Source organism: Haliotis cracherodii, unplaced genomic scaffold (genome assembly GCF_022045235.1).
Source record: "Haliotis cracherodii isolate W230 unplaced genomic scaffold, xgHalCrac1.p SCAF_52, whole genome shotgun sequence".
Taxonomy (NCBI): domain Eukaryota; kingdom Metazoa; phylum Mollusca; class Gastropoda; order Lepetellida; family Haliotidae; genus Haliotis; species Haliotis cracherodii.
Window position 1 is genome coordinate 229,089 of NW_027266311.1, and position 26,497 is coordinate 255,585.

A 26,497-nucleotide genomic window follows, 5' to 3' on the forward strand; every position below is an offset into this window, starting at 1 on the left:
ACCGAATATATGAACCTTTTGATATTTTAATTAATATCTCGAGTGAAAAAAATGAGAAGAAAGATTTAGTTAGGATTTCCTAGCACAGCTAAGGTAACACACGTACCATATGAGACTGGGTAAAGGTTTTTTTACAATCTGCAGTCCTGGCAAAATAACCCTCATTCAAGTTATTTTGGGTATTGTCTAATGTTCTTATTTCTGGGGTTTGACATGACCTGTGACATTTTCATTCTAAATCTAAGATATAGTTCCAGTACTTTGAAAATAGAAATACCTTCTTACATGACTTCTATTCAAAGGGTCTGGTTGCACAAAATCTTTTTATTAATAGTAATCCAATGCATAGGTCAGCTTGATAGGTTTCCCCCACCCCACCCCGACTGAATTTAAAGTATTTTTCCAAATATGTACAGGTTTATTGTAAATTGTGTTACAGATTGGAGTCCTATAACAGAAATAATAACTTCTGCCACTCAGAAGATGACTGTAATTTACCTAATCATGGCCAGTCACAGGTTTCAAGCAACTGATGCCACTACACAAAGACAGGTTACCGCCCATGGCCTCTTCGGATGTCGAGGCATATTTTAGGTACCGGTTAGCTGTAGATAATGAAGAGGTAAGTGTGCAATATATTTCTATGCGTTACTCAAATTTATTGATATTATTACCAATAGTAACACTAACATTAACAGATGCGTTTGATAATATATATCCTGTGAAACATACATGAGAAATCTTTTCAATAAATGAGATACTGAAATTAGCAAAATGAAATTATTTGCCTTCAGACTGGATATTTAAAGGCTATTGAGAAGGGACAGCAACTTTTGAAATCCAATCATGTCCTGGCTTGCAGTGTTGTCATTGATCACCATGCCTATTTCAGTGGCCTAGTCGGGTGCAGGCTAAAACGGCACCGATTTCTCTGGCGAAAACAGCATCGCATTTTGGCGAAAACGGCTACTATGAGTCGGGCTAAAACGGCACCTCTATTTTTAATAACGATAACAACGATTTTTGTAGTAATATATAGGGGTTTTTTTCATGGTACTTCATCAGTGCAGCTATGAAGAAAAACGTTTGTTGCCTTAGAAACAGATTGGTCATAAGTTCCATTCTAAACCACATATTGAATCGTCAGTGATTAATGATTTTAAATTAGTGAGTAATCATTCACAGTTTTGCCATTCATGATGGTACATTTAGGTCTGTAATAAGAATTATATCACCTTTGTGTAAATAATGTGTCAGTTATACCAAACATATAGAGATGGTCACTTACAGGAATAATGCATGATATGTTGTCATGATGATACTTAGATAACTCTGTATTACAAGTCTTGATTTCCTTGACTTAGGTATCGTACAGTCTTTGCATCATAATAGCAGAATGTGGTGAAGTGGTGAACACACACTGTGAGTGCCCAGCTGGTAGAGGCCCCCATGGAACCTGCAAACACATCGCTTCTGTCCTCCTCATGTTGTCACAGTTCAAGTCTACAGGTGTGATTGTTGTGAGGCGATCCTGCACAGACAGACCACAGACATTCCACAGGCCACAAAAGGAATATTCAGGTACCTTACCATGTACACTGTGTAGTAATTATATTGGTATTCTAAGAGCGTATACAGCATGTTAGAATGAATTAATTATCATTTTTTTGTGTGTCAATTGTTTTCTTAAAAAGAGAAAGTTTTTATTCGTTTGAAAAAATAGATATTCAGTTCAGCTGCACACATTAAAAAGTACCCCATGGTTATATTTTCATATTTATTAGAATTAATTATACAGAGTGATTAATTATTTCATGACATATGAAGCTGATCTTTCTGCTAATGTATTCAGTAGACATTGATCGTATAGCTTAGACATAACTACTTAAAAGCCTCACAAGCTATTTCTGCAGTGTGTGATCACTCTTTCAGTTGTTTTTTCCGTTACAGGTTTGGCGTATACAACAAATTATGAATTGTCTGAAATTATGACAATTTCTCTTCCTGTATCTATCAAAGAGAAAATACTGCTTATTAGCTGTTTCTACATTCAAATATTATATACTAAAGTATCCTAGTATCAGTAATATATTTTAAGCCAAAAACTTATTCCTTTTTTGTTTCGCCTCTTAATAGATTCACCGAAGAAAGCAGACTCATTCAAGTGTGGGGCGAAGCGACCATCTATGTTTGATGACCCAAGACCGGCAAAATACAGAAATACTGCATCTAACAGGGACCAAGTGCGAAACATCACCATCAACTACTGCTCTTCAGCGTCTAAGGATATCACGATCAGATACCTGTTTGAAAGAGCCAGTCTGTCATCTGCAGTAAGAGATTATGACCATTTGGACAAGCCCTTCACAGAATACTGGGTTGAGAGAGCCTTGAAGGTATTTTAGACTCATGGTTTCCGTAATTGTAGCTGAAGAAATCTTCAATCCTGAGATCTATGTATTCTCACAAATCAGTAAATGAAGTTATTATATTTTAAGATTTCAATAGCTACTGCTTATTGCATTCAAATAAATAATACACTTTTTTTCTATAAAAAAATGCCTACTATTATTCATTACATGGTTAGTTCCTTTTTTACTGCAGAAGACACAATATCTTCAGACGTTGCAGTGTAGTAGTTGATGGTTAGGTTGAATCACATGCAAATGGATTTTGTCTGGTCCCTTTGACAGATTACAGTTGACCAGGCTGCAGACTTAGAGTCAAAGACAAGAAAGCAGGCCAAGTGTAGCTTGTGGCATGAAGAGAGGAGATGGAGGTTGACAGCATCTCAGTTTGGGACAATTTGCAAATGTACAACAAGGAGAAACAAAACTAAATTATGTGAACAAATTGTCTGTGGAAGGAAACTAGTTTGTAACTCTGCGGGGCATGGGTTATAGCAGGAACCCAAAGCTATTGCCAAACTTGAGATAGCCTGTAATGTTCATGTTCACAGTTGTGGAATGTTTGTTGACTCTGAACTCCCTTTCCTCGCAGCAACCCCAGACGGTGTCATTGATTCTAACACCATTGTTGAGGTTAAATGTCCTTACAGTGCTAGAAATGAGGTCATTGCTCCTGGGAAACTCTTTCCTTATCTCTGTGAGAGAAATGGTCTCATACAACTGAAAGAAACCAGTAATTACTACTTTCTGGTGCAGGCTCAGATGTATATATCAAAGCGAAAATACTGCTTATTTGCTGTTTGTACGTTCAAAGACTTCTTTGTTCAAATAGTATCATTCGATGAGGAATATTGTACAGGAAGTTTGATTCCCAGACTGTAATTATTCGTTGAGTCTTTCCTCAAGCCCTACATTACTACTCACTGCATTTGTTAAGGTTCATGAACAGACATCCTTTTGTGGATTAATACATCCATGTGAAGACCGTGTATCTAAAAAGTACTAAGAGTCTTATCAAACTTACTTGTGCCTCGCTTTTCAAAAAATATTTGAAAGTAGTGACTTTTCACAGTTAAGGAATAAAAGTTGGGTTTTTTTTCAACTTTTGAAATCTGGTGATGAGAATGGTACAAATACCGGTACCTGTAGGTATATCCCTGATTGACTCCATGTGTAAAGTACTGACTTCTATTCTTAGCTGTAGACTACAGCAGTTCGATGAAGATTATAACATAATTGACAAGGCCCAGGCTGTATTCAGACCCAACTTGTCCACTATATATATATATATACATGCACAAAGAAAAACATATACTACTGTCTTTTTGTGTACTTTTCTGAAGCTTTTGACACTGTTTGACTCTGTTATATCACTTGTAAGCCTGAAGTATATTGGAATAAGGGGTAGGCCTAATGGAAAAACTGTAGGCCCAAACATTTTAGCTGAAGCCGTGAGATATACTCTTGCAATATAAAATTACAAAATACAACCAGAAGCTATTACTGTTATCACACCGAGTTTCCAGAGACTCTGTGGTGATATATTTATGAAGGAAATTATCAGCTTGTAAAACATCTTTGAACAAATCTGTCATCCATGGGTATACGGACCGATGTCTATTTCGAACACTGACCTTGAGAATGTGGTGGAGCTCCTTTGCAATGAAATTACATGACTGAATGTCTGTCTGTCTGACAACCGTGTGATGGTGTTGTACTATTGCATTCATTGTTAAAGTGGTAAGAGAGAGAGAGAGAGAGAGAGAGAGAGAAGAGAGAGAGAGAGAGAGAGAGAGAGAGAGAGAGAGAGAGAGAGAGAGAGAGAGAGAGAGAGAGAGAGAGAGAGATCCTAAGCACAGATCAACAAACAAATGTGAGACATTCAATGGTATTTGTTCATTATATAATATCATGGGTACAGTCTTATGTACATATATTCATCATTTCAATTGTTAAAACACAATAAAGTTGTTATATTTGAACATTTCTCACACTTTCCAGTTGTACTTTCAAGTTCAAGTTTGTATTCAGAATTCAGCCCAAAGTACGGTTACATGTTTGTCCCTAAATATTGATCTACAATCTATAAACATTTTTACATAAACATGCTTACTTTGTGTGCATAATCCACAAACATCCTTATACTATAAAAGTGCATAGGATATATGTTAAACAGTGGACCTTGCTAAAGTATCACTCTTTCACCAGACTCAGACACACTGCATAAATCATGTAAATAGTCCTTTTGATTAGAAGCTTGTCAGATTATCCATGGTAACAGATTGCAGCTCATGTCTTCATGTCATATGTACAACTGACTGTTTACACAAACTACCCGTGTTATTTTGCTTTTGATTTAAAGACTGGTACAACATGCTTTGCAATATCTACAACTTGGCATATACATGGACAACAGTTTTAACCAGTATTTCATCGCATTAAACATGAGGTTACATGGATGGGATGTCAACCCAGTTCACCACAAACAACCGCTTTATTTGTACTTGTGTTAACAGACAATGTTCTCATGTGTACACCTTAAACTGTCTGAACTTGTGAATAGTCCCACATACCTGGTCCATAACCAATGACTGGCACAATCATTCTGTCAACAATAAACACAATTCTTAAACATTACATGTTTACAGTATATATAAATGTGATCAAAATATTCATGGCTTTTCAAGTTCTTGTGCTAATGTATTTCTAGCCAAACACCATGAAGACTTTGGGGTGTCAAATATCCACAAGCACTTGTATGCTGATACAATTTAAAGAATTTCACCTTTGAACCACCATTTTTCAATTTGTTTGAAAAGTCCTCCTCTGCAAAATACAATCATAATTGTTTCATCTAAATATACATTCATAACATATTTGCCACAAAAGCTTGCTACATCTGATTTCTGCAGTTTGACAATAGCGTCACTTGCATTCACAATGCCATCAGTAAACATCAATGTGCTAATTTTGTCAACTAACTCATTCACAAACATACCTTTGCAGTTTCCTGATTGTATTAGTTGAACAAGATCATAAAGGAACAGAGTAAACAGTAATCATACAGCAGTGAGCCGTGTCTAATACCCACCATAGTCATGGTAGACAATCACACCTGTCTACTAGCAGTAAACTGTTGTACTTTCAATGCTATAAACAGACAACACTAGGTCATACAAACATACATGAATGTGTGAAGTATGTTTAGAATGGACATTTATTCATGCAAGCTGGTTGACAATGCTTGGGCGAAAGTTTGACAACATATAGCAAATTCGAACAATTCTAGTGCCTTCTGGAACTTTTGATGGATGAAGCTCCCTCTTAAGAATTTTGTAAGTTTTGCCAAGTACAATGACACGCTCAATATGAATTCACTTGGATGATACTCTGCGGTCGTGGACTACCTCTTGGGGTTCAAGCTGACTTCGACCCTTGAGCATTGTTGGAGTGTTGACTTTTACATCTGAAGATGAAAATATGTCCTGCACCATATTGCCTCTGTCCGCCATAATACTGTCTCCTGCACAAAACACACCTGGCTTGCACAAATCTGACCTCTCAATAATCTGCCTGTCTCTTGTTGATCCACCATAACTGTCACTAACATAGGCAACAAGACCTCGATGAGAACAACCAATCATAGTTTTCAGAGTGTTCCTGTTCTTGTACCTTGAGAAAGTGGCCCTCTGGTAATCTACATTGCCTGGCTTACAAATCGGGGTCTCAGTTGCATCTAGAATGACCCTTGTTGATGGGAAGCGCTCCTTGAAATTTTCTGGCATTGTATCTTGAACGGTGTCATGTGATGCCCATATGTTTAGCTCAGTCAGTTGGAAGTACAAAAAGTTTGTCCATGTGAGAATTAATGTTGATACAGTACTTTCACTGATATGAAACAACATGGAAAGGCCAAAATCATCTCTTGCCTGTCTAAATTTTAACAAAGTCATAAAAAGCTGATCTTCTGGTGGTATCAAAGAACACTGATATGAAAGATGATTGACAGAGGGGCCAAGTACATGAAAGAAATACATAAAATGATCATAATTGTCAAAACCAGTGTAATACAAAACTGCTTTGTCATTATCAGTTATGTGATGAATTGAGAATCTAGAGCTCGTTTCCGACAACAAGCTGCACTGTATCGCCACATCTTCTGTATGATCAACAGCATCTGACTGACAAATAATTTCATCGCATCCTGGTGAACAAATTTCAACCTCACTTCCCAGATCAGGAACATCTTCCTAATCTATAACATAGTGTCTAGGTTTCCTTGGTTCACTCACTTTCTTAAAGGAGAACACTGTTTGTATTTCACCCCTCTTCAATCGTCTTTTCTTTCCTGAAAATAAAATATATAGAATTATTTCAAAATATCATCAATTAAGGTTTTATCGTAATAAGGAATTTAGTTATTGATATTAGCAAATTATTCCAAAACATTGAGCAAAATTGGATAAAAAAGTGTTTATTTTAGTTGGGACAAATTTATGGGAAAGAAATTTAAGCTAGAACATCTATAATTATTCAGATAACTTCATTTAATAGTAGAGGACTCTATAATAGTAATAGAACTATATTTGGTCTACACCTAAATAGACCGAAATAATTATGTAAAATTTAATTAAACACGTAAAAAAGAATTGACTGAAAGTCATTCATCGCATCGTTGTTTTTTGGGGCCAGTGGATTCTTTGGGTGGCTTCTGCAACATACTTGACAAGATAGAAGCTACTAAAATCGTGTTAATTACTTCACACAAACAGTTTCAAGCATATCAATGCTCGTTAATGTACAAGAGTTGAGACGTTTTACACTGAAAGGCAAAAAATAAATGTTACATTGTTTCAAGTTGTTTTCAAAACAGTTTCATGTCTTTGCAATTTTCAAGAAACGTATTGAGGTGAATTAAGATTGAAGCTGTACTTATTCATGATAACATTGGCATGATGGCATGTCTTTGAAGACCCTCTTTCCGGATGTCCCTTTCCAATCTATTTGTTTTGCTTGTTTGTTATGGCCGACGACAGGACCAGTCTCACCGTGTCTGCAGCGGTCATACCCCGATGACACTATATATATTTTCATCCTATAAAAGATTGTATTTGATATCAACTTTGAGTGTTCAGGGCCGATTACTGATAAGAGCGTGGCACTGTATGGGGCTACTGTCGTCTGGCGTGGGTGTGAGTGGAACCCAGCCGAGTTGTTATCTAGCATTGGCTGGCACACGTTGGCCCGCTGATGGGTCAGTGCTGCGAGAGCGATGCCGGCACTGGCGATACTGGCAACGCGCAGCCAGCATTGGCCCAATTGTGTTATGCTGCCTGGGATCGTATCAGTGTAAAATTTGAGTTGATTAAATATGTAAGTAATTTTGGGAGTCATGCGTTACCGCGCACTATAGCCGAGTTAGCGCTATATTTAGGGGCGCAAAAGCGAGGGAACACTGTATTTCTGATTCTCAGTTCTGTGGATGTAACATTTTGACGAATAAGTCGCCTCTTACAACAAGCATAGATGCCTCTTACAACAAGCATGGATTTCCTGAAGACCTATTGTAACCCGGAGGTTCACGGGTCCTCAGTCACAGTATACTGACTCTGAGCCGATCACCGAGTCTCACTGATGCCGAGCAGCAGACAGGGTAACAACAAGTACCATGTCTCTTGGTATCAGTGTGACACGGCCAGGGGATTGAACCAGCGACCTTTGCTCTCCCTGATACAATAACTTCACGCCATCTGTTGTGTTTAGATTAAACGTTATTCAACTTACAGTGCTATTTACATTATTAGAGTTGATTCATTTGTTCGACTTTGACAGTGACTCAGTAGTTGTAAAAGTAACTGAATCGTTCACAACAAAGTTTAGCTTAATATTGTAGATACATCATTACTTTTTCAGGCTTTCAACAATGTGCAGTCTACATCCTACATCCTACATACCAACTTGGTAAGGCCATGTAGCGTTCATCATATACCATATAGTCAGGCTTTCAACAATGTGCAGTCTACATCCTACATCCTACATACCAACTTGGTAAGGCCATGTAGCGTTCATCATATACCATATAGTCAGGCTTTCAACAATGTGCAGTCTACAGACTACATCCTACATACCAACTTGGTGAGGCCATGTAGCGTTCATCATATACCATATAGTCAGGGACCCCAATAATTATGTTTAAGGGTCCTCGCAGACAATATGATTTGGTTGGTTGGTTTGTTTGTTGATTTACGCTGCACTCAGCAATATTCCAGCTGTATGACGGCGGTCTGTAATTAATCGAGTCTGGACCAGACAGTCCATCAAAACATATTGTATATGGTATGTTTAAAAAATAACCATCAACCACATAAGAAATGTAACGAACTGTTGATATGGAACCGAGCGATCGTTTGTATAACCCAGCGTCAACAACATATTTCACAGTTACATTGAAATAATCAAGACTTATATTTCATATTAAATGATCAACCTTTGCCGGACCGAACATCTCACGACCAGGATGTTTTGCAACCACAGCAGTTGTTTCCCCTTTCAACAGATGGAGTTTATCCAGATCAATATAATTCATTCAATTTGGCCTATAATTACTTTGTTTTTGTTTTTTAGCTTGAAGACTTCATTTATTTAAACATACCATATAAGGACATTGAAGAAACTCATTAAAAAAAAAACACATTACCACATTTAAACTTGAATGTATTAAGCTTAAGTACTTTGATCTATGTATTTATATATAGTCGCTATTTTAATCAGATACCTTGAATTATTCTAATGTGTAATGTGTAAGTATTCAGAACTTGGTAAGTAAAGAAAAACTCAGATTTATGGATGATGAAGAAACGACCAACAAGAGGTCATCTTATAACATTTACCATTAGCTTCATTTCTCAACATAACCAATGTCAAATTTTATATTTAATACTTTTTACAAAAAGTTCATATATATATGATCAGGTCACTAAAATATATATTTATTATGAGTCTTGTTTTCATGATGATGAAAATAAGAACATGTTAAATTTTAATTACCTATGATCAGTAATTCTTAATTTCTAGTCTGATAAAATAAGAAAAAAATAAGGTTTGGATGTAACTGTAGAAGTAAAATATAAACGTAATGTTACAAGGGTATTAAAATAATGTAAATATTTGTATAACTATTGAAATGATAATTTATGGTTTACATATATCCTATGTATTTATGTTTCACACACAATAAAGTACTGTGCTTGTAAAATTCTGATTGTGTCATTCACAGATATGGAAAATTAGATAACTCATTTTGTAACATTTTTGGTGTTATGATGTTAAATATCATGGTCAAAAGAAAAAATGTCCACTGAATTAGTAAATATTTTCTTTTTTTAGAATACAAATGCATGTGCTCACCATGTTCAGAAAAAAAAATAAAAAAAGATGACAAAAAATAATCATCATTTCACGTATTAAATTTTTCACTGTAAGGTTCATTTTAAAGACGAAAATTCGTTTAAAAATATTACAATTCATTGATGGAGTTGAGAAGATTTACCTAGCAGTAATCAGCTGATCAGTTGCCTGTGTTGGTAGTTATAGAATCTTATCATGCATGCTAACAAGTGGCTTGCCTGTCACGGGAAAACTCGTGTGGGTTGTCTTCGCTAGACCCTTTTTACCTGTATATGATGCAGTTGTCTCACTGAGCATATTCGAAAACGAGGCTGGGGGGGAAATTCCGAGTGGTTACTAAACACGGGAAATCTTCAACTACGAGCAGACTTTTTATTGGGTACTGTTATGGGAGAAAAAGGATTAACCACTGTGTTCGGATGTTACCGAAAAATCTACACACGAGTGATTAATCTACATGTGTGATTAATCTGCCATGATTAGAACGTGGTAGATTTATCACTCGTGTGTAGATTTTTCGGTAACAACCGAACACAGTGGTTAATCCTCTATCTGGACATAGCTTTATTGAATAGTAACATTGTGTAACTGTATCTCATTCTAATTATATCCTCAAATGTCGGAGAACGTCTTATAGAAGTCAACTATACAAGCCTAGTAATCTTTCAATGTTTTTGTTTTCAAAGGCGAAAAAGGTAAATACTGACTTGTGAATTTGTGATAACATTGGAAATGTTACTTTTAACTTATTATCAATATTTTGTCATTTATTGACAGTTTCCTTTGGCGCTGGCATCAAATGATCTCATTTGTCATATAAGTTACACTAAGAAGCCAGCCCACCAAAATCCATCCAATCACCAATCGCGACAATCATCACGTGACGATCTCGTGAGCAATATTGTTTTCACCCTGAACATGGCGTGTGTTACATTGAAATGTAAACGATTTCTTTTCCCAAGTTGACAAATCTTATTTCAATGAAGCTTCAGCGAATCAGCATACACATTTCAAAGATATTTTATTTGATAGCGATCACATTGATTTTCTCAGTGATCTAGATGTCATTGTGACTCTTTCATTTTGCATACCATCGGATAATTGCCAATTGTTTTAAACAGATGTATAATTGAGGGTACTGGAGCACAAGCTGAGTCTTACCCCTTGGGTACTCGAGTCCATATTTGTTGACCAGTTGAATGTCTCCATACTCTCCGTATAAAATTCGGGAACTCAATTTTGTAAAAGCCCTTCAAACTTTCCAATCTACATCTTCTACCATACTCCAGCACAAGCCTGTTTCATCATGCTTTCAAATAAAAAAATCTAATACTGGTAGTCGACCAGTTATCGCCATTTGTTCATGTTATTTATGACATATTCCATGTACAAAGTTGACTGTAGCAATAACTTGAAACTATAAGATTCGTTATAAGCTACGATAGGGAATAAAACCAGTGGTAATAGTCCACTTACTGACCCAGTTATCGCCATGCTCTCAACAACACGTGCCACGTGATCACGCGCACCGCTTCAGTTATACAACTTACATTTTTTAGTATCTCTGGTATGCATTCATTTATTTTAATTCATGAAAATGTATAAGAAATGCAATTATCAAAGCGTGAGCTGCAAACTGACAAAGACCACTATTGGATCTACACATTTTTATTCTTAACACTATTTACTATAGATTTCGCCATATATGGAGTCTATGCATTTTTGGAAATTAAGCTCAGATTTGGTTTCAGAATTGTATTTTGGGAAAAAAATGACAGACAGATAGAAAGCAATGGCAGAACTGAAAGTGCATCATCGTGTTGTTTGATTTATATTTTCATGTGCATTAGTCACGTGACACCCCTGGGTGTCTTTTCTAAAGCTGTATATAAGCAAGCTTATTATGGTGATTTAAAAAAAATATTTTCTCACAAGAGTCCCTTTTGTTCATCATTTTCAGAACAAAATATTTCTCTCTTCTAATGAAAATGAGGACATATAAAATGGGGTGCATGCGCGCTATATTGAGAGTTGGCGATAAATAGTCCACAGAGATAACTGGTCACTAGTGAGTAGATATTGTGTACATTCGTTTGAACTTGAAATATAAGGTGAAATGAAATAGGGAAATTATGGTCAAATGAATGTCAAACCTGTAATACCTACTGTCATTTTTGTAAATTTTATTGAATTAGGTCCAGTATAGCTTACAGATGCTTTCATTCACGATTACCTCAATCATTAAGTTTTCGTTTTCACGGATCGACAAGATTAAACACGCTATCCCGTATCTCCAATTCGGTTGGTCAAAAGTTGGACATGCGCGGGTCGTTTGCCTCACTATATCAGCTTGGTAAATCTTATGGAGAAAATTACATCATTTCACACCGACTCCAATCACAAGAAACTACACCAATAAGGTCGTGGAACATTGTTTTGATGTGTGTTTGGATAACAATTAAATTGCTTTACATGATACATATAATTCTATTTTAACGAACAAAAACGACAAAGTGGCAATTCGCTGGTGAGCAGAATTGGACGCCATTATCAATCAGTTGTGAAAAGAAGTTGTCTAATTTGGAGACAAAACCTACAGTGTTTTGAAATTTGTTGTCATCCCACTGCTCAAGTAGATAGATACCTCTTATTTGAATTTGGAACCGAGCGCTTTAACAAATATCTTTGTATTTATTTCGTTGAATAAGGTAGTTTTCATATCGTATTTAATATAATGATACTGTTAAAACGTCCTGTCACCTTAAAAATGAATTGCTAATTCAGTATGGAACCTTGTTGTCGGGAAATCTGGATAGATATTGATATTATTTGTTGCGATCACTGTTAGTCTATTACAACGTGGACGGTTTAACATCTTCCCTCACATCAACATTTCGATGGATTTTTTTCAGATTACATTTATAAGGCAAGTTAACTGGAACAGATTTATTGAGATATCAGTGATTATTTTGGTAACTGGTAACTAATTTTGTAGAAATAAATCGTTGTACATCCGATAATAGTCTCATACAAACATGTTTTCTACACAACAGCTTTCAAAATAATTATTTATTACCTCTAAAACGTTGTACAGTCTCCACAATTCAGCTATTTCAATTGTAAGGCAGATTGTCAGGTGACGACGTGATCAAATCACAATTTATTATCACAAGTATGAGCGGAATTACACGCCAGGGTGAGGGAATTAGTAGCAACTGAGGCATTTCCAATTACACGACCAGCTGGATTACCTGCCCTTTACAGCTCTGGTATAGATGAAGCTGTATGACAAGGACTGGTGACGTTGAATTAGGATCTCGTCTTTCAAGTATTGTGTTCCCTTCTGCTCATAACGATTGTGTCGCCCATGACGTCCGGGAGTGACCGGAATTACCTCGATAGACTCTATAGTTCAAGAAAATCTGCAAACTTACAGCCAAAATGTAAATCTATGACACCGGACCAACATACAAATAATGTTAGGCCGCACTAAGCAATATTCCAATCGTGTGTAAATGATCGGAACCAGACAATCCGGTGACTGATATTACATGTCCTGAATACACGTACTTTTAACATGCCTGATGACTAAAACACAAGCATATCACGATTTATGTTTGATGAAATAAGACTCACAAACAATAAACACGTTTATCTATAAAGTAAAGTAATTAATTTATACAATCGATGATGTGTGTTCTTGCATATACCGAAAGTTATATTTTATACCAAATTCACTTTGGTGTGGGTTTTTTTCAACGCCACACTTAGTAATATTCCAGCTATATGACGGCCATCTGTAAATAATCGAATCTGGATCAGACAATCCAGTGATCGACACTATGAACATTGATCCAATCAACCAAGTCAATGAGCCTGACCCCCAGATCCCTTAAAGTAAGCATGGGTGACTGGGGACCTATATTCTTAAACGAACCCCCACGGAGTACTGGTAGTTTTACATTGATATAAATCAAAATGTAGATATTTATGTAGCTTACACACACAATATCAAAACACAAACACACCCGTAATTTGGACAATATTAAGATTTTGTTCAAATGCATACAGTGTTACAGGGGTTATGAATGCATAGTTTTATCTGATATTGACACAGTTAGGCATTGTAAGGGGCAGATGGTGTTGAAACCAAAGTGATGCTGGTGCCCGACATTCACGGGGCAAACAGACATCACATTCCACTGACCAGATCCGGGTCTCATCACTGGCAGCCAAGGATGCGGATAGCTTTACAGTAGTATAGGGAATGGGGGTTCTAGGAATATTTCCTAAGAAGCCTTCATGCTATCATTGGGGTAAGTATGTATAAGATACACTAATTCTCACTGGAGATATAGGCTTTCTAGTGATATTGCTGTGGGTATGCGCTGTGTTCGACTTGCCTTGAAATGGCATAGAATGGTCTCGTTTGGCGATCTAGGAAGGACGCGGAATAATAGACACAAAATATTTGTACTTGTAATATCTCCTAAAAAGCCATCATACTATCATTTGAGTAAGTATGTGTAAGATATATAAATTCTCTCGGGAGACATAGCCTATCCAGTTATATTGCTGTTGCACATGCACATACGACTTGCCATGAAATAGCGTCGAATTGTCCCGTTTGATGACTTACGAAGGACGCGTAATAATAGACACACAATTTTCGTACTTGGAATATCCCCGAAGAAGCCATCATACTATCATTTGGGTAAATATGATTAAAATATAGAAATTCTCACGGGAGATATAGCCTTTCCAGTGATATCGCTGTTGTGTATAAGCTGTGTACGACGTGCCATGAAATGGCGTAGAATTGTCTCGTTTGGTGACTTACGGAGGACGCTAATAATAGACACACAATATTCGTACTTGGAATATCTGCAAAGAAGCCATCATACTATTATTTGGGTAGGTTTGTATAAGATACACTAATTCTCACGGGAGATATAGCCTTTCCACTGATATCGCTGTTGTGTATGGGCTGTGTACGACGTGCCATGAAATGGCGTAGAATTGTCTCGTTTGGTTACTTACGAAGGACGCGTGATAATAGACACACAATTTTCGTACTTGGAATACTTGCAAAGAAGCCATCATACTATCATTTGGGTAAGTATGATTAAGATATAGAAATTCTCACGGGAGATATAGCCTTTCCACTGATATCGCTGTTGTGTATGCGCTGTGTACGATGTGCCATGAAATGACGTAGAATTGTCCCGTTTGGTGACTTACGAAGGACGCGTAATAATAGACACCCAATATTCGTACTTGGAATATCTGCAAAGAAGCCATCATACTATTATTTGGGTAAGTATGTATAAGATTCACTTATTCTCACGGTAGATATAGCCTTTCCAGTGATATCGCTGTTGTGTATGCGCTGTGTACGAAGTGCCATGAAATGGCATAGAATTGTCTGTTTGGTGACTTACGGAGGACGCGTAATAATAGACACACAATATTCGTATTTGGAATATCTGCAAAGAAGCCATCATACTATTATTGGGGTAAGTATGTATAAGATACAGTAATTCTCACGGGAGATACAGCCATTCCAGCTTTACTGCTGTTGTGTATGCCCTTTGTAAGACTTGCCTTGAAATGGCGTAGAATTGCCTCGTTTTGGTTATTTACGAAGGAGCGGAATAAACCACAAAGACAGATACGTTTGGTAGATTCGCAAAACTAAAGAGCAAACATATTCGTTAGATATTAAGAATATTTTTTTTAATATGGTATATTATATTCATATATACTCAACCATTTGTCAGCGCACTATTTTAACTATCAATTAAAAAATGACCTGTAACGTTTCAGTTTAATTTCGCTTTCGAATTCTTAGCCCATCTTGGAAAGCCCAATTAACTAACAAATATTAACTTCAGAGCATAAATATAATACTGACATGAAAATGTTGAAACACTAGTGGAGTAAGATCTATGTTACAGAGAAATACAAGGTTGGTTTTCACTCCCTGCTGTTGGAAGTTTCAATATGTTACTTACAGAAAACAAAGAGTCAAGTACAGCAGCTTCTGACCACCCAACATTGAAACAGGTTTTGTTGTACAGTCTTTCAGGTTTACAACTTTTATTTATGGTAGAGGTGAATAAAACTCATATCGTATGGGCTGGGAAGGCAGGATGGCCGTTTTACTCTATATGATCATCAACATTGTTGGACATTACATGCATGATGTCATAGCCACCAAAGCTTCACCCATTGTCAGATATTACAGCTGGATGTCCTGTATTAAATGCAATTATGAAAGATGCCCATTGAGATCACACTGGTGGCTTTTATTTTTTATACTCTTCAAAAGAGTGTAATCTTGTCCTATTAATTATGATGATTTAACTTTTTGTGTAAGTGGATATGTGCGACTTTGAATGTCATGCAGCCTCGGGTGACAAGGGTGGTAATAAACATTATCTTAAAACAAATATCTACAAAGTGTTTAAAGTAGGATCTAGGGATCATGTAGGAACTTTGCTCTTGTGAAACACAAAGTGCATGAATTGGAAGATAATCTGGCAAGACTACAGTTCACCGGGCGCGGCATGTCAAACTCCCACACGGCAAAGAAACTGAAGGAAGCGCCCCACAAATATACTAATAGCTACCATTCGAAGGCCCCCATGGACCCAGGAGCATCACACAGTCTTGTCACAAATGTGTTCCTCAGTATCACTGATGACTGTTATCTACATTTGGGTTAACCACATACGGTTACCACGTGCTCTATAGTTCGATTTGGATATATTTGTCCTTTCAATGAAACTGTGATAATGGTGCTATGATTGGTTTTCTGAAATATGTTTTTCGTGAGTCTAATATACATGGTACATGCATGTACAAGAAAATAGATAACTGTGATTATGTATGGCTATATGTTATCAAATACACATATTAAATCTCCTCATAAAATGGAAAGTATTAGCATAACTCGAAAAGTTTCGTATTTCAAACATGCTATAGTGAATATGAGATCTAACTAATTTTAGATTTACAAATTATTTATGTCGAGTCTACTCTCGATGATGATAATATATGCAAGTCTTTAACTTTTATTTGATATGTTTATTCTAGTGTCAGCTATGAGTAAACGCTCTGATTTTTCGTTCAATGGAGTTGCTATCTGTAATTTCATGTGTGTAGGCTAACACTGCCGCTGTATGTCTGGACAGGTGCGAGTGGTTTGACCTCGAGTGTAGTGTTGTGGATGACGTCAGGTCAAACAGCTGATCTTATGTTGTGGCCATATGATGGATACACGTGGTTTCAGTTTCTAAATGATAATATTCTCTTAGACACAATTGATCTGAACTAGAACGTAAATTAGTACATCATGATTGGGAAGATTAAATTGGTTAATGAGACGTTTATCGCTTGACTAACACCCTTAGAATTTGGCCAAGTATACTAATTCTGGTATGTTTACCAAACAAACAATAACATGAAAAGGGCTCATTAATTAGGTCACGGGACCAGGCGATACCTTACGTGGTTTAGTACTTCCAGTGACAAACAACGTCTTGCGGCAATGGCGACAGCAGTGTTACCTCAGACAGGACCCGGCGAATCATATTCGGAACACACTGGTGTAAATAAGAAAAAAAAAACATGACATTGTCACAGGCATTAAAACACTCGAGTTAGGTGGCATGAATAGCAAGTGTTGGCTTGTGAAAGCAGTTGCAGTGTTGTCAAGACGTCCTGTGGTCGATGTCACGCTGGACACTACCCATTCATAAATATTGAGGTAAATTTTCACTTTTTGCACACTTCTGATTGGCTGGTATAATTATCAGTGTTGAAAAGTCAATACTGATCGGTTGATCATCACACGAACAGTGATGATGGCGTTGAAATATGAGCATAAACAGTCGTGAAGTGACCCGTCTGATTGAATATGTTATTTCTTGTTAAAAAGAAAGACCGGAAGAATTGCACTAGCTCCCAGTTTATGCATCATACAATGTTATTGCAAATTTCAAGTACATCTATCCTGAGCCTTTTCCAATATTAAATGTTCAGCTCTCACAAGGAACGTCACAGAATTATATTTGTGGGTCCTGGGGAGATGTCACAAGCTATAGTCGTAAGAAGGCCTATTATGTGCATGTTGGCAATGTAAATTGTTGTGACATTTTGTCAATACTTGTAACATCACTGAGTAATAATGTTGGGCAAAGAGACTTTTAGGGGTGCCTGTGGGGGTGGGGGTGGGGGGGTTGAGTCTTTCTTATTAATTTCTGTCATCTGAACTTCCATACTGTTATCCTGTACATGTAGATGAGAGTAAAGTTTTAGTGCAAGTCCACCAAAGTGGAAGATATAGTGCATTTGCATTATTATATCTATTCACATATTATATAGAAACTTTTGATAATTACACAACAATTTACGCACATGGTTTCTGCATTGCATAAAACCCTATTGTCTCCTTCACAATTATTTTTTTTAAATAAGTATTAAAATTAACAAATTTCTTAATTAAAGATGTGTGACAGAGAAAATATGACCAAATACAGTGCTTATTTAATTTTAAGTTTCAAACACATGACTGGTTTATTAAGAACTATAATTACTAAAAAAGAAATAAATACAATATACTAAAATAAAGTTCAGGTTTAAAAATGTATTCATAGCATTGATTTTCCAAATTTCATCCTCCAAATCTAATTCAATGCCTATTCAAACTGTCAAAGGCACGGCTTCGATGACGCTGCTCATGCTCTCAGATACATGTATACCTGGTTAGGTAAGTTGGGTAACTCGGCCCACCTATATTAGTTTGTTTGTTTGTTTGTTGTTTAAAGTGGTTACATCTTCATAGATAACCTTACATCACAGGAACCAGTAACACATCCTCCGTAATCATAAATACTGTCTACTGAGAATATAGATACCCGTCTGAATGATCGCGGTGGTTGTTAAAATTATTTTATAGGAAATGTAAGGTTCACATTCCTTTACGAACGGTCCCATGGTTGTCAGTTGTCATTCAGGAACAGATACACCTTGCAGGAATGACAAATAAGCGATCAAATTATTCCAAAATAAGTGAACTATTACGACTGTCAACAAAGGTGAAAACAAAGCGTGGTAGTATACTTGGTCCCGTCTAGCAGAGTTTGCGTTGGCGGTCGCACCTTTCGAAAGCAGAACTAGTTCAAGAGTAAAGGCACGTCTAAGCTGGTTCCCGGCTCCCTATGCGAGTCGTCAACTTGCGCCGTATATTTTGATATTTGTGACGGGCCCGGCTTAAGGCACGTCTCCACTCTCCTACCCAGAGTTCCATGCGGCCGGCAGCCAGCCAGCATAGTACCTTGAGGATTGTTTCAGATGTTGAGCCATCTTTTATGTTTTGTCCTTTGAAAATGTCCGATGTTAATCACCCCGAAGTTGCGTTTTTCTCTGAGGAAAGAGCACTGGCACTGAAACATATATGGAGGCAACCAGGATTTCTTCAAGATATAATCCAAACTGTCGTTCCGACTGTAACATTATCTTTGAAACAGCCTCATTCATGTGATTCAATATTACAGTAAATGTAAAATAGATAGCAAACTTAGAATCTTAGAATCAACAAATATCGTCCGTTACGCAGTGCATATGCCTTTTGGATTTGTTGAGTTCAGATACCTTTGCAGAGACAATCAACTCTAGTTGAATGTTATACAATTTGGTTACATTGTGTGCAGCAATGAGAATGCTGTAACACTTGTTACACAATGTATAACCGCGACGTCATCACACTGCGGCCGCACTGAGCGACAGGCGAAGCCATGTGACGGGCAGGCGCCATGAGGGTTAAGAGCTAAGAAGCCGTTTTCTTAAACTGTGCTTCAAAAGCAGCAGAATGTCCCTTGCCATTAAATTTAGGCAACTGCAGAGAAATACGCGCTCAAGAAGTTTGAAGGGCATACAGTTAACTCTTTGGGACAGATTTCATACAGAATTAGACAGTTGTGTCAAAATATTTACTACATATAGATCAGGAGAGTTGTCATTGGGTACATGATGGTTAGACCAGCAAGGCTGAGGTCCTGTAAGTGTGCTTGGCTGCCTATTATTATCACCCACATGTCCATCACTGAACGATTGGACAGGTTCATTTGGTAGCCAACACTATCTTTCATTGCTTCTCTCAATAGGTCTGACATTCTCCACGGCGGAGCAATGGGTACACGTGACCTGAGATTGTAAAGTGGACCTTCCTGGTAATAATTAGCCATCGAGTATGATAAGAATTATAAATGCATTATTTCAGAAAAACAATACTCAGCTATCATGAATAATTCCAAAGATATCCCACTTCTGACACCATAAAATACCCTGTTCTGTATTTATTTGAAGAAATTACAAACTGTGACACCATGTCTAGTCAATGAAGTCCCCGAGATCCGTCGCGGTGTACCATTAATGTTTGTTTCATGTGTATGTGTTGAGAACTGAACACTAGAATTGGCGGGAACTTGTGACACATCTGATAGATAGTGTTATTTTGTTTCATGACCAGATGCTAGCACTGGGATTTACTGAAATGTGCCCTTAACGTACACCCCAACCTGCTGCCAGTGTATGGTGTTCCAGCTGAGACACAAAAATCAGGTTGGGCTGCATGAATATCAAACATAGAAACAGTGTTGCCCTCTGGAAACTGATGTGAATTATACTTCACTTGGAGTCCTGCCTCAGTTATCCACAAGTTGAGACGGTGACTATCACACGTAAGGTGTAGAATCAGGCATGTCCCAAGTGATGTGATAGAGAAACACGGCAAGTGACTGTTCCACAACAAACTGCATGCGTGGTGTTCCCGTGTCACGAAGCTCGCGGACTGGAGAGGGAGATGCCCAAGTTGACAGCTATAAGTTTCATTAGCTATCAGTCGAATATCATTATCATAGAGAGTTAGTAAACCCTTGATCACGCAGTTCTTGCAACTTAAACAACTTCCAGATGATCTGTTTAGAAACGATACTTTGAACGGCGGCATGTTTGCGTCTGAATTCCTTAAACTACTTCACCCGAATACACATTTCTTTACATTCCCAATGTGCCAACAGTCCCATTGTGGCTACCGTGACATCTTGAAATGGTACGGTCTGGAGCTCAGAAAGTGATGCACGAGTGAATATGACTGTTACCTGTTTCACCTGTGCTAGGAGATAAACTGGTCCATACTGAGACAACAAAACAATGTAGGAAACAATGGGAAACACTTGTGAAATGAAATAAAACCATAATACATAATGAAAGTCATGGATATATTATATTTATAATTTAACACAGAAGAAAAATATAACAATAGTTTTGGAAATACTTGTACATTCAATCAATTCACAACTGGTAATCATAGAAAGTTATTATCCAAATTTGATAAGGTGACCAACAGCACCCGACGTCTCTCGTTGAGTCGGGAAGGTAACCTCCATCACTTGCTGGCCGCCTGTCTGGGATGTCAGAAACTCTTCTGGATGAATATTTACCATGATGTGAAACAGTGACTTGCCACAATCTGGTTTTAAACATTTCTATGTGATGAGATTAAAGTAAAGGAAGTGATATACATTGCCACATTTACTCAGTGTAATGTTAATTGCATTGATCTCTGAAAGAAAATATGTATTAACATCTCTGCTCAGCTTAAGAACTCTACCCAGTTTTTTTAGTTACTAACATTTTATACAGGAATCTGGAACAGTACAAGCCTGAGTGATTGGGCAGCAATATATAGCAATATATATATTTAAAAAACCCAAGTCAAACCATGGAGGTTCAGTCCATTTACATAAATAGGGATGAAACTACATAATGTAGGCAAATTGAATTGTAGGCACACGTGCATTGAACCATCGTGAATGCAGTTTCGGTAGTGGAAACAGATTTAACTCATCTCGTCCATCAGAGTATATGTTTCAAAACTGGTTTTAGAAATTCCGACAATTTTGCCATACTGCTTCAGAAAGTAATAAACAACGTTCTTATCCTTTTGAATTCAGATTTGATGACGTCCCAAGAACACCCTTTAAGATTTGACCATTTTGGTGTAAACGGCGTTTCTATTCACATTTGCATTGGCACAGTTATTTACTTCTAAACGCTAATATTTCAGCCTATTGGGAGGTGTTCCTGTAATGTTGCACCCGTGAAGATGCAGGTTAGAATAGCCTTTCAACAACGCATGCATCCCTCAAAAGGCGACTAGCGGGACGGGCTGGTCAGGCTCACTGACTTGCATGGTTGATGCATGTCATCGTATCTCAAATGCGTGGATCGATGCTCATGATGTCAATCACTGAATTGTCTGGTCAGACTGGATTATTTACAGACCGCAGTCATGTAGCTGGGTGCGGCGTTAAACAACAAGCAAACTATCAAATAAACAACCAAACAATAATGTTTGCAAGAGGAGACAGGATGACCTATGCCTGGCTCAGTGCATTTGCCTCACTACCCCGCTAGGTAGATAGACACAGAGAGTGCGTTCGCGTGCGTGCGTGCGTGCGTGCGTGCGTGCGTGCGTGCGTGCGTGAGATTTCACTACCCATGGTGCGACGGTCTGTCTGTCTGTCTGTTCTACGAAAGTTTTCGCGGTCATTCACTCAACAACACAGTACTGGGATGGGTGACCACTGTCTGTGAAGTAAAACACCTGCTTATACATGAACTCATCTACCGATCCACACTCACATCACACCACAAACCGAGAGCTACGTGAAGCGTGAGAATCTGACGTAAATTTGGTCATCAACGACTTCCATGTGCCACGGACCCTCTGACAGTCAGGCCAATTCTGACGACACATCCGGGTAGTCTAAAGACTGCATCACGTCGATATGCGACATGAATATGCGGCGCTTATCCTATGTCTGAGAGATGTGTTGCAGACAGCAGCCCCTGCCTCTGACGTCGGGAAGACAGCTTTGACCTTGATCAAGTCAATGTCAGGCCCCGAAATGGGGAATTAGCTATTGGAAGCTAAACTTGAAAAAAAAGAGAGGAGAGAGCTGTGAGATCCAGGGTTTATTCAAGCAAGTGTCAGCATATCACTCACTCTTATATAATAAAGACATACAATGGTATAAAAATGATAATAATATCCTAATGTGGTTTCAATCTAAGTCTAGGAATAAATGCAATGTATTCTATACTGGAGTACGTACGGTAAATGTCATTATACAAAATATACAACATTTACTAGAGTAATAACGGTAATAACAAATAACATTAGTTTACAAATAATGACATACACTGCTAATAATAATGATAATAATATACCTATTACAGTTTCAATATTCAAATCTGGGAATAAATGCAATTTACAACTGTCGTTAACACTGATTTCATAGAATGAAACATACATACGTTGTCTATATACGTTAAACTGCGGCAGTCTGTTCAGATGAGGAATGTGACATTTACTTCGGTAAAGGCGGTAAATATTCATATGTGTAGTTTTAGTTATAATTTTCATGATATAATAAGTTCGGCAAATACGGTAAGTCGGGTGACTGCTCAGAGTTTTGATACGAAGGTGCACGGTGGGAGATAGAGCTGAGTTTTCAATCAGAGAAACGTAAGTTTCAGTTGTGAATAGTTTGGTGACTACGGTAATGTATCATGCACGCGGCGTTTATTGACGACTTGTATTTCCTACAGCTAAAGAGCTAACAGATAATGGAGTGAATACGGTAATTGTTTACTTCAACGATGCACGTTTCCATGTACTTTGTCGCGAAATACAAAAGAAGACTATATATGTATTTATACTGTGACTGCAGTAATGTATTTGGCGTATGGCTATTTTGTACCGTATATAACTGTATGCATACTTCAAAGATGCACGTTGGAATGCACATTGCCGCGAAATATATGAAAGAAGACCATCAGTGTATATAAATGTCTACGGTAATGCATTTGGCAGACAGGCTGTTTTGTAATGCATACAAGTGAGTAATATATTTAAATACTTATACATTGTGATAAAACATAAAAATGTGGAATGGGTTGTTGTTATAGCTCATACTTGTCCACGCTCATGGTATCAATCACTGGATTGTCTGGTGCATGCTCGACTGATTACAGACCGCCGTCATATAGCTGGATATTGCTGAGTGCGTCGTTAAACAAACAAACAAACAAACAAACAAACAAACAAAACAAACTTACTGAAAGAAGAGGCAAATAAACCTACATCCGTTTTGGTACCCAGCAGCCTGTGCTTGTGGTAAATGAATCTGGTGTTCAATAGATAGAACTGACTGAATTGAAGCGGCAGAGACATATTTGACAACGGCCGTCCACAAAAACCAGGTTTGATACAGTGACTTCCCGCCTGAATCGCCTGATCCTACGTATGAGGTGTAGCAAACAAATAATTTACATTGCTGGTGTCTTTTAAAATTTTAACGCCACGGTAAAAGATTTCATTAACCTATGCATGTATATATCGACAAAAGATAATTAAAAAGAGTGGCTCAAACAAAGACTGGAACTGATAAGCTCTGTATTCAACAACATAACGCGCTGCCAACTGCGCCACAATCACAAATAATATTTTTCCTATTCACACCTAAACATTTTGAGAGGTTCGCCAAAGAATTGGACATAAGTTGCGTGGCGTGGCGTGGCGTGGCGTGGCGTGGCGTGGCGTGGCAGGGCGGGGCGGGGCGTGGCAGGGCAGGGCAGGGCGGGGTGGGGCGGGACCGTGAGGGGCGGGGCGTGGCGTGGCAGGGCGGGGCTTTGAGGGGAGGGCAGTGCGGGGTTTCAAGTTTGTATAAAGCACATGTACCATGAAAACTGCTGGCCAGGTCAATATGATAGAACTGACTGAAGCCACATATTTTTCTGAAAAACAGCCGTTCACAGAAACCAAGTCTGACACTGTGGCCTAACGCCTGATGCTAACTATGAGGTGTAGCAAATAAAGATTCATCAGCTATGCATTTGTAATATTTACAAAAGATAACTAAAAATATTGTTACAAGCTGTGATTCGAACTCACGATCTCTGTTTTCAAAACTTTGAGTCGCTACCGACAGCGCCACAGACAGAGGAAAATCAAAATAATTTTCCTTGTCATACCAAAACATTTCGAGAGGTTCGCGAAAGCAAACGAACATACCAGATTAGTAGATTTAATATGAATAAGTACGGGAATATAAAACTTGTTACTCGGTTGCTCATTCGTGACCACTGGCGTTGGGATACTGTTGGCCGCAGATTGTTTAATTTATGCACAAAACTTTGACACGCCCACAAAAACAGTAGCCAATTCATTTGATTTGGCTTTGATTTTTATATGGAGACCAGATATTTTGTCTGCATACTGCAGCTGCAAAACCATAAATTATATATATTTATTTTATTTAAACTATGCGCCTGAATAATAATTTCCACATTTTCTGGTATCAGCCAATTTCTTATAATTTGAAGAGTCTGAAGCATAATTAATTGTTTCTGAGATAATGCTTAATCTCAGCGTGGTTGCCGCATGTCTTCGTATCCAATTTGCGTATCGATGCTCATGGTGTCAATCACTGGATTGTCTTGTCAGTGCTCCATTATTTACAGACAGCCGTCATATGGCTCGGTTATTGCCGAGTGTGGCGTTAAACAATAAACATTAACAGCATCTGAACATCTTTGCTTCATGTGTTAAAAACTTCCCATGAGCGCCCTCTTTTACTTGACCAAGCATGAATAACACGTGGCAATCTTGTAATTTCCATACTGTTAAGGCGAAAGAATAAACGAAAATACTTCTATGCGTTGCATAGTGACACGTGACTTCCAACCCATGTCTCCCCAGGCGGTAACGTCTAAGGCCAAGAAAATATTTTACATGTTTTGTTTTGCAAAGTGTTTAACTTTTTATGTTCGTATAACCCCAGATTGAAGATAATACAGACGCTACTGTGTCACGACAACTGTTCACATAATGAGAGGCTAGCCACGACATTACAAAACTTCAGCTGCACGTTTTCTGTTGGGATTCAGGGCCAGAAAGCCACATAAAAAACCCAGGCTGATCGCAAAACCACTCAACTTAAACTCGGGTTAAGATATGTGACCTCAGCAAATGTATGCAGTGCTGTGCTGTGCTGTGCTGTGCCTCCTGGTGTTAGATAGATTTGCTCATGCTATCGACCACTGGTTTGTAATCCTTGACTGCACGCATTATGTACATGTGGCTGGTATATGACTGATTTGCTTGTTTGCTTGTTTATTTGCTTGCTTGCATTGCGTTTGGTTGCGTTTGGTTGAGTTGGGTTGAGTTGAGTTGGGCTGGGTTGAGTTGGGTTGAGTTGGGTTGAGTTGGGTAGGGCTGGGCTGGGCTGGGCTGGGCTGGGCTGGGCTGGGCTGGGCTGGGCTGGGTTGAGTTGGGCTGGGCTGGGCTGGGCTGGGCTGGGCTGGGCTGGGTTGGGCTGGGCCGATGCTACTGCTCCATGACAGGTAGGGGGCATGGGTGGCCCAGTCGTCTAAGGCGCCGCGATTAACTGTGCAGAGTTGCGTCCTTTGGGACGAATCCCTGTTCGCCCCGATTATGTTTCTAGGTTTGTCAGCACCATACCCGTGCTCGCGGATTTCACTGAAGTGGTAAACATCACTTCGGGTTTTCCTCCCACATTAAGCTGACCCGCCGCGATATAACTGTAACA

At 38.1% G+C, this 26,497-nt stretch overlaps 2 pseudogenes; one reads left to right on the top strand and one right to left on the bottom strand.

Moving 5' to 3' along the window:
• Nucleotides 1-532: 532 nt before the first annotated feature.
• LOC139444468 (uncharacterized) lies at nucleotides 533-3,344 on the top strand (annotated as a pseudogene).
• Nucleotides 3,345-5,629: 2,285 nt separating this feature from the next.
• LOC139444465 (uncharacterized) lies at nucleotides 5,630-26,302 on the bottom strand (annotated as a pseudogene).
• Between the last annotated feature and the right edge of the window lie 195 nt (nucleotides 26,303-26,497).